This window comes from Pseudonaja textilis, chromosome 2, assembly GCF_049901715.1.
Source record: "Pseudonaja textilis isolate UNSWEBS1 chromosome 2, rPseTex1.2, whole genome shotgun sequence".
In the NCBI taxonomy this organism is placed as follows: domain Eukaryota; kingdom Metazoa; phylum Chordata; class Lepidosauria; order Squamata; family Elapidae; genus Pseudonaja; species Pseudonaja textilis.
Genome location: NC_141991.1, coordinates 5,401,228 through 5,410,538, shown reverse-complemented (window position 1 = coordinate 5,410,538; position 9,311 = coordinate 5,401,228).

The window sequence follows — 9,311 nt, the reverse complement described above, 5'->3', positions numbered from 1 at the left end:
TTCAATGAACAGCTTGTCTTCCAAGAAATAAAACACATTTTTAAGTTTCAACCATTATCATATTTAGCTTGTTGTCTATTTGCAGTATTTTAGTATGGTAAAAAAGCCAAGTAAACAGGAGAACCAATGCGGATACTACTAATGACTACCTTTAAAAAAAAGCTGAACTACTACTTTATAATATTTGAGGGAGGATGAGTCTCTTCAAGGTGGCATCTTACTGTTTCTGCAAGCTATTAAATGTTCTTTTATTTTTACAGTTAAAATTGTTGTCTTTATCACTGTCCTGCTGTTTTTTTTCCCTTAAAGATAATTTTTCAAATACTACATCCCTTTTACTGCTTCTGTTGGGAGTTTTCAGTGGCTCCGCACACACCACCACAGGTCCAGCCTGCTCAACTCTAAAGCAAAACAAGCCACCTTAGAGCCAAGCTCTTTTGTGTGAACCCAAAATAGAAATCGATTGAATAGATAGAAATAAGCCCAAAACCATGGTTTCATCAACCCTGGTTGGGTTCAACCAAGGTTGATTAAAAACCATGGTTGATGGCTTAGCATGTTGGGTTCACACAAAAAAGCTCAATCCCGAAGTTGGTTTGTTTTGGTTCAACCAGGGTTGATAAAACCATAGTTGATGGCTCAGCACGTTGGGCAAACACTTTTGTGTCTATGAGGTCAATATGGTTTGAGCTAACCCTGGTACAGGGTGACCTCGCCCACAAAGCCGATGTAGGGCCTCCTGATTGGGCAGGGGAGGTTGGACTAGATGACCTACAAAGTCCCTTCCAACTCTGTTATTCTATTATTCTATTTTTTAAAAAAGCACAGAATTTGACGGGTGGTTGCCTCCCCCCATCCCTTCCCCAGTCCCAAAAACTTCCCCCCCCCGGTGGAATATCTGCCTGCCAAGCAAATTTCCAGCGGAGAAGCCTCTCCTCCCGCACCCGGACCCCCTCCCACGTGCCTGTTTTCCCTTCCAAGCGTGGAAAAGCCTTTCCAACCGCGTGGGAAAATTCAAAGGCCACTTTCCCACGGGAACCGGAACCGGAAGAAGCGGCTTTCCTTCTCTCTCTCTCTCTCTCTCTCTCTCTCCCTCTCTCTCCTTTTTTTTTTCTTTTTAGTTATTTGTTTCCTTCTTTATCCGCCTGCGGAGGTGTTTTTCCCCCCCGCCCCTCCAGGAATTCAAACTCTCTCATTTTAACTGTTTGGAGGGGAATCGCTGGCTAACTTGGCACTACAATGCTAAGCTCACATATAGTTGACGGGATAGGCTGGATAACTACGTTCTGTCAGGGGTCCCCAACCTTGGCCACTTTAAGACTTGTGGACTTCAACTCCCAGAATTCCTCAGCCAACTGGCTGAGGAATTCTGGGAGTTGAAGTCCACAAGTCTTAAAGTGGCCAAGGTTGGGGACCCCTGGTCTATGTAGTGTGATAGATATTAGGATAATATTTTAAGATAAATAGATATGAAGGGTGAAATATGGGAATTATGAATACAAATTAAGCATTAATTGGAAAATTAGAGATTGGATGATGACATTATTAAAAATGCATAAAAATGATAAAATTAAACAATGGGTAATTAGATAATGAAAGACTATATTTTAATGTAAATATGTGTGTTATCACTAGAAACCTATGGATTGGATGATTGGTAAGAACATGAATAGATGTATTTTAAATGTTTAAATGATTGTGATTAGTACTAGAAGTGTACATTGAGATATTGGTTAATGAAAGAAAGAAGGATGAAATTTTAACACAAATAGATGGAAGACATAAATAAAATATGATTAAAAAGACACCTTTGAATATTACAATGATATGGGGGTGGAACTAAAATTAAAAGAGATAGAAATAAGAAGGGAACAATAGTACACATATATTAATATATCAAGATATATGAAAGAACAAGAGGGAGGTTTAGAAAATGAAGGGCGGAAATATAAGGTATGCATAAATAAATTCAGGCCTTCCTTCCTTTCATGACCCAGTTCCCTTCTGCCATCCCAGCTTGGCCACCGAGCCACAAAGGGTTGGGGACTGCTATTCTAGTCCAACCCCCTACCCAGGCAGAAAACCCCCTCCACCAGGGTTGGGATTTTACCAGTTCACATCTATTCCCTAGAACCGATTAACATTCTAAGCAGGTTAACTGTCGTATATCTCATACGAACAAAGGACGCGAGTCAGTGACTTGGTTCAGCTCATTTATTAGGGTAAAACACAAGTGGGGGAATGGGGGAAAAGGATGCGGTTTAAATACACTTTCTGCCGGGCGCTGCGGCCAATGGGGTCGTTTTGAATCGCCCGCGATCGGCTCAGCCAATCGCGGCCGATTCTTAACGACCAATCAGTGTTCCGCACTCAGCCAATCCGGTGGCTGTGCGCCGGCCAATCCGGGCTGCCGGTTTACAAGTATGTAAATGTTCGTACAGAACACCCCTCCCCTCTTGGATCGGTCCTACGTGACGTAGTCCCGTAAGTAGGCGGGGCTCCGTACTTCCCGGCTGGACCTACGAGGTCAGTCTTGTTTTGGTTGTCGGTTGGTTTGGTTGGGTTTCCTGTCGCTCTCTGCCTCGTCGTTGGGACCGGCTGGAAGGGTGAGTCAGGCCTTTTGCCGCGGCTCCCTCCTGGTCTCTCCGGGCTGGTCGAGCTGCTGGCCTCGCTGCTCCCGCTCGGGCTTCCCGGGTCGGTCGAGCTGGCTTGGCTGCTCCCGCTCGGGCTTCCGGGGCCGGTTGAGCTGGCTCGGCTGCTCCTTCCAGGCGAGGCTTCGAGAGGGTCGCTCTCCGGTTCTTCAGGTGGTGAGTACTGCTGGTTTCTTTCTGGTTGGGTTTGTTCTTTTTGTTCTTTGGGGTCTTCCCTCCCCTCTTGGTTGGTGTTTTGCCGGTTCTCTTCTGTCCCTGGTGTTTGCGTGTCGGTTGTGTTTCCCGCGGTGGTCCTTGATCTCAGTTGGTCGATGTGGCGTTTCCACGCTCGTCCGCCAGTTGTTTGGAGGCGGTACGAGTGTGGGCCTGTTGCTTGGGTGATCGTTGCCGGTATCCAGAGGGGTCCCGGTGAGGTTTCTTGCGTAGACCCTGTCTCCCGGTGCGAATGTTCTGCGTTTGCTGGTGGAGTCAGGGGTCTTTCCGGGTTGTATGTGGGGTGCAGGCGGTCGAGCGGAGATCGCAGTTTCCTCCCCATTAGTAGCTCCGCTGGGCTCTTGTTCGTTGTAGTGCTCGGGGTTATGTGTTGAATTAGGAGCATCCGGTTTATTTTGTCCTGTATGTCCCCGGTTTCCATTTTTTGAATGGTCTTTTTTGTGAATTGGACCATTTTTTCCGCCCTCCCGTTCGCCGCCGGGTGCGCCGGTGCCGTTAATGCGTGCCGGATCCCTCGCTCTGCCAAGAATCTCTCGAACGGTAGCGCGGTGAACTGGGGCCCGTTGTCTGACACGATGACATCGGGAAGGCCGTGGGTTGCGAAAAGTTTACTGAGTTCTCTGATGACGGCGTCTGTGGTGGTTGTCTTCATGTTGCTTACCTCCAGCCAGTTGGAGTAAGCGTCTACGGTTACCAGGAAGGTGTGTCCTCTGGTTGGTCCCGCGAAATCTACGAGGATCAGGGACCATGGCCCCCTGGGGTTTCCCATTCTAGGACCGGGCGGCGGGGGTTTGGTCTTGATTCCTGGCACTGCTTGCAGGAGGCCACCCAGGCTTCGATCTCCTTGTCCATCCCTGGCCACCAGGCGTGACTTCTGGCCAGGGCTTTTGTCCTCACGATGCCGGGTGCCCTTCGTGCAGCATGCTCAGGACTTTTTTTGCAACTTTTCTGGGACTACGACTCTGTCTCCCCACAATAGACAGCCCTTTTTGCGTTGATAGCTCTGTTTGCCGGCTCCGGTAAGCTTTGAACTCGTTGTCCACGTCCTTCTCCGGCCACCCTTTTCCCACCCATCTCAGGACCTGCGCCAGACGTTTGTCTTTATTGGTTGCTAGGGCAATGTCTGGCGCGGTCAGGGTAGGTTAGGCAAAGTCTCGATGCTCAGGGTGGATGTGGTGGGTGCTGGGTCAGCGTCCATGGTGGGTAATGGTGTGCGGCTGAGGGCATCCACGTGCGGGATTGACTTGCCGGGACGGTGGATTAGCCGGTAATTGTAGGCGGCGAGAAATTCGGACCACCTTGTCATCCTTGGGGAGAGGATGATTGGGGTGGCCCGGTCTCCTGCCAGTATTCCCAGCAGCAGTTTGTGGTCCGTGATTATGGAGAAAGTCCTGCCGTAAAGGTATTCGTGAAATTTCTTTACGGCTGCAACGATTGCTAGAGCCTCTTTGTCCAATTGGCTGTAGTTTCGTTCGGGTTTTGAAAGGGTCCTCGAAAAAAAAGCGATGGGTGCTTCTTTTCTGTCGGCGAGGGTGTGGCTGAGGACGGCTCCTACGCCGAAAGGTGATGCGTCGCACGTTACCGTGATGGGGAGTGTCTCGCTGTACTGGATGAGGACGGCATCCGATGTGAGAAGGTCCTTGGTTTTGTTGAAAGCGTCCTCTTCCCGTCTCCCCCATGTCCACGTGGCTGCCTTGTCGAGCAGCCTATGCAACGGTTCCGCCGCGGTCGCCTTTTGGGGCAGGAAAACATTGTAGAAATTAATCAACCCCAGGAACGCTTGTAACTCAGTTTTGTTTCTGGGTTTCGGGGCTTCTTTGATGGCTTTTATTTTGCCCTCGGTGGGGTGGATTCCGTGCTGATCTAGTAGGTACCCCAGGAACTCGACCCGTGCCGTGCGCAGTTGGCATTTCTCCCTCTTAACTTTTAGTCCTGCACTTTGGAATCTTTGCAGTACTTCCCTTAGGCGGCCCTCCAATTGTTTCTGGTCGGCCCCGGCTACCAACACGTCGTCAAAATAGGGTACTACCCCTTTTATGCCCTGGAGGAGCCTTTCCATTAGGCTTTGAAATACCCCGGACCTACGCTGACTCCGAATTGGAGCCTCTTGCAGCGGAATGCCCCTCGGTGTGTGACTATGGTCTGCGCTTCTGCGGTTGCCTCATCGACCGGCAGTTGCTGATAGGCTTGGGCCAGGTCGAGTTTGGCGAAAACCCTGCCCCCCCCCAGTGAGTGTAGAAGGTGTTGCACTACTGGGACGGGTAGGCGCTTTGTTGAAGCGCGCGGTTCAGGGTGGCCTTATAGTCCCCGCAGATTCTCACCGACCCATCTGGCTTTATCGGGGTGACTATAGGGGTCTCCCATCGGGCATGGTCCGTTGGCTCGAGGACTCCTGCTCGATGAGCTTATTTAATTGCTCATCGATTTTGGGGCGGAGGGCAAAAGGCACTCGCCGGGGTTTGAGGCGGATAGGGGCAATGGTGGGGTCAAGGCTGAACGATATTGGGGGCCCCCGGTACTTGCCTAAGTTCCCGTCGAAGACCTCTTGGAAGTCGCGCACGAGTTGCTCCTCCCAGTCTGCCTCGGCGACGTAGTTGGTGCCGGTCACCTCTAGTCCCAACGGCGCGAACCATTGAAGTCCCAGGAGGCTGGGGCGGTCTCGTTCGACGATGGTTAGTGGAAGTATTTCGGTGCGCCCTTTGAATGTGACCTTGAAGTGCCCGGTCCCTATCACGGGGATGCGATTCCCCTGGTAGTCTTTGAGGATGAGCTTCTGGCTCTCCAGCTCGTGCCGTTTCATGGAGGGTACTAGCCGCTTAATTTCCCGCCAGGCGACCATGGATAGGTAAGATCCGAGTCGACTTCCATCTTGCAGGGCGGTCTTGATGGCGACCTCCACGTGGACCTTCCGGCCATCCCAGTTGGAGGAATGGCCGACGATGACCGTCTGGTGCGTTTCCTCGCGCTGGCGGCTTTCGCTGAAACGGCGGCTCCTCGCTTCCCGGCTCCAACGGCTCTCGCTATCCCGATCGCGGTTCCTCGGGGTGCTGTTGCGTCTGGCGTTGTCGCGTCTCCGTGGGCTGCCGCCTCGGTGGCGGGGCTGTGGTTCCGCTTGAAACGGCAGACTTTGGCGATGTGTCCCCGTTTGTCGCAATGGCGGCAGATCGCATCAAAGAAACGGCATTCCGACCCTGGGTGCTCACCCCCGCAGCCGGCACACTGGAACTTCGATTTTCGGTTCCGTGGTTCGCGCCGGTCACGTCCCGTCTGCAGGCGATGGACGTCTTCCTCGTCGTCTTCTGATTCGGAGGGGGACTCGAGGTCGCCGTGGTGGGTGGATGTGGCCGCTCAGTAGTTGTCATCGGGTCGGTTTTCGGGAGTCGCGGTCGTCTCGGCCGTGGCGGGCCGCTCTGCGGTGCTGGCTTGCTTCAATTGGGCCGCTGATCTCCGGGTTGCCTCCGCTGCGGTGGCTTCTGCAAGGGTGTTGGCGAGGGAGATGTCGCCTTTTGCCATGATCCGGCTCTGCAGGACGGGGTCCCTGAGGCCGAGGACGACGCGGTCCCGTAGGGCTTCGTCAAGGTCGGTGAACCCGCACAGGCCCCCGAGGTCCCTGAGTTCAGCCACAAATTTGCTGACACTCTCACCTTGCTTCTGGTCACAGCGGTAGAACTCGTGCCGGCGGATGAGGGTTGGTACAGCGGGCGCGTAGTGGCTCCTCAGCAGAGGCTCGAGATCGGCCCAGTCCATGACTTTCACGTCGAGAGGCTTCGCGAGGGCTTTTGCCATTTTGAAAACTGCGGGGCCGCAGTGTGTGAGGAAGACGGCTCGTTTTCTCTGCCCATTCGCGTCCTTAAGGTTGCTACTCTCCAAGAACATGAGGAATCTGTCTATGTAAGATTCCCAGTCTTCTGTAGCTGCGTTGAATGGAGCGGGTGGCACGTTGCCGCTGGCCATGTTGCCGGTTGCGGTTCCGTGGGCCACGTGCGGTGTGGGATTTGTTTAATATCCCACCTTCGTCGCCAGTGTCGTATATCTCATACGAACAAAGGACGCGAGTCAGTGACTTGGTTCAGCTCATTTATTAGGGTAAAACACAAGTGGGGGAATGGGGGAAAAGGATGCGGTTTAAATACACTTTCTGCCGGGCGCTGCGGCCAATGGGGTCGTTTTGAATCGCCCGCGATCGGCTCAGCCAATCGCGGCCGATTCTTAACGACCAATCAGTGTTCCGCACTCAGCCAATCCGGTGGCTGTGCGCTTCGGCCAATCCGGGCTGCCGGTTTACGAGTATGTAAATGTTCGTACAGAACATTAACATTCTAAGCAGTTCAGAGAAACAGTTATTAGAAGAAATTACTGGACTAATCCTGTAAGGAAGACAGGAAGGAAACATTCTGGTGTTGCTTACAGAAACTGCCTTTCCGTTAACCCTTATTACATTCTTGGCAGGACTAGACTTCCTGTCTCTGGAACTTCTCTGGAGTTTTTTTGTCCCCTCCTTTGCCGGTACTTTGCTTGTGTGGAGTGACCATTTAAAGTTACAATGGCACTGAAAAAAGTGACGTATGACCGTTTTTCACACTTATGACTGCTGCAGCATCCCCAAAGTCATGAGAAACCAGGCGAGGAGATGCGTGCTTCTGATGTGAGTGATATTGAGTTGGCCACGCCCAGCCAGTCACGTGACCAACAAGCCACGCCCACCACTGAAGCCACGCTCACAGAACTGGTTAAAAAATTTTAATCCCACCCCTGCCTCTCTACCCCAGGGATGGTATTCAACTTTTTTTTTACTACCAGTTCTGTGGGCGTGGCTTGGTGGGCATGGTAGGGGAAGGATATACTGCAAAATCTCCATTTCCTTCCGACTCCAGGGGGAAGGTTACTGCAAAATCTCCATTCCCTCCTCACTCCACTAACCTGCTTTCCAGCTCCGTTCTCCTGTGCAGGGCAACCAAAGAAGACCCAGCCGATCAGCTGGGACTCAAAGGGAGGCAGAGAATAGATGGGGGCAGGGCCAGTCAAGGGTGGTATTTACCGGTTTTCCAAACTACTCAGAATTTCCACTCTTGGTTCTCCAGGACCTGTCAGAACTGGCTGAATACCACCTCTCCTCTACCATTTCAGACAAATGGTTATCCAAACTCTTCTTAACAACTTCCCGTGTGGGACAGAGCTGTAGAAGCTTCTTGGATGAGAAGTGAAACGTCTTCAAAGAAAAACCAAGAAAGATCAGTGGCCTCTTGAAAAAAAAAAGCCCCTTTGGGACAACCCTGACCTGGATGACGGAGAATCTCCGTGGACTTCCAGTGTGGAAGCATCCACAACTTCTGAGGGCAAAACTCGCAATTGATTTAAGTGGGTTTTTTTTTTTCTGAAAAAGTTTTATTCAATTTTCACATATTAAAAAAACATATTTTTTTCAGCGAACAGCATGATTCCAGGTTAACACATTTCCGTACAAACTTGACTTTCATTTCCTACTCACCTTTCACGATTGATAACATACCTTGACTTTATATATTTTCTTTAATTTTATTCATCTAATTCCTTCCCGCTTATTTTATGATTTTTTTTCAATTCGTTACTTAAATCTACTTCCTTCAGTTCTTCATGCCTCTTTAAATATCTTCATATTCATCATATTTAAGTGTTTTAACTGTATTTTAACGTGGTTAATTTAATAAGCCATGATCAGTTGGGTTCTCTCAAAGCTGAGTTTGAGTCGCCATGACATATTAAGCTAGAAACAAGCCACGTTTAGCGGACTAGGCGAAGCTGCTCCGTGCTGGAGTCTGCATTGCTATTCCTCATGGCGCTGGTGGCATAGAAGCGAAACGAAGCTACAGAGGCTGCTCAGCTCATAGAAATACAATTGGTTAAGTTTGTGGCTCATTGTGTTGTGTGAATCAAGTTGTATAGTTGGTTTACAATTAACACAATGCAGGAACCCAGCTTCACGCCTTCTGGGAAACCAGGCGTCCGTAGTTTGAATGAGCACAGGTTCAGTCACTCTTCGTTTTTCTATCTCTGTGGTGACTGAATCCCATGGTAACGGCTTTTATTTCTGGTATGTAATCCCTTGTGGCTATCGGACCATAGAGATAGAAAAAGTAGAGGTTCAGAGGTGAATAACAGAACAGAATGACAGAGTTGGAAGGGACTTTGTAGGTCATCTAGTCCAACCCCCTTTCCAAGCAGGAGACCCTACACCATTTTTGTCATATGGCTGTCCAGTATCTTCTTGAAAGCTTCCAGTGATGAAGCTCCCACAACTTCTGAAAGCAACTTCTGTTCTAGTGGCTGATTGTTCTCGCTGTCAGAAAATTTCTCCTTATGTGTTTGAATATTATAGCTCGGGTCAAACCAACAGCCCAATTTCTCCTTACTTCCAGGTCGAATCTCTCCTTGATCAGTTTCCATCCATTATTCCTTGTCTGGCCTACA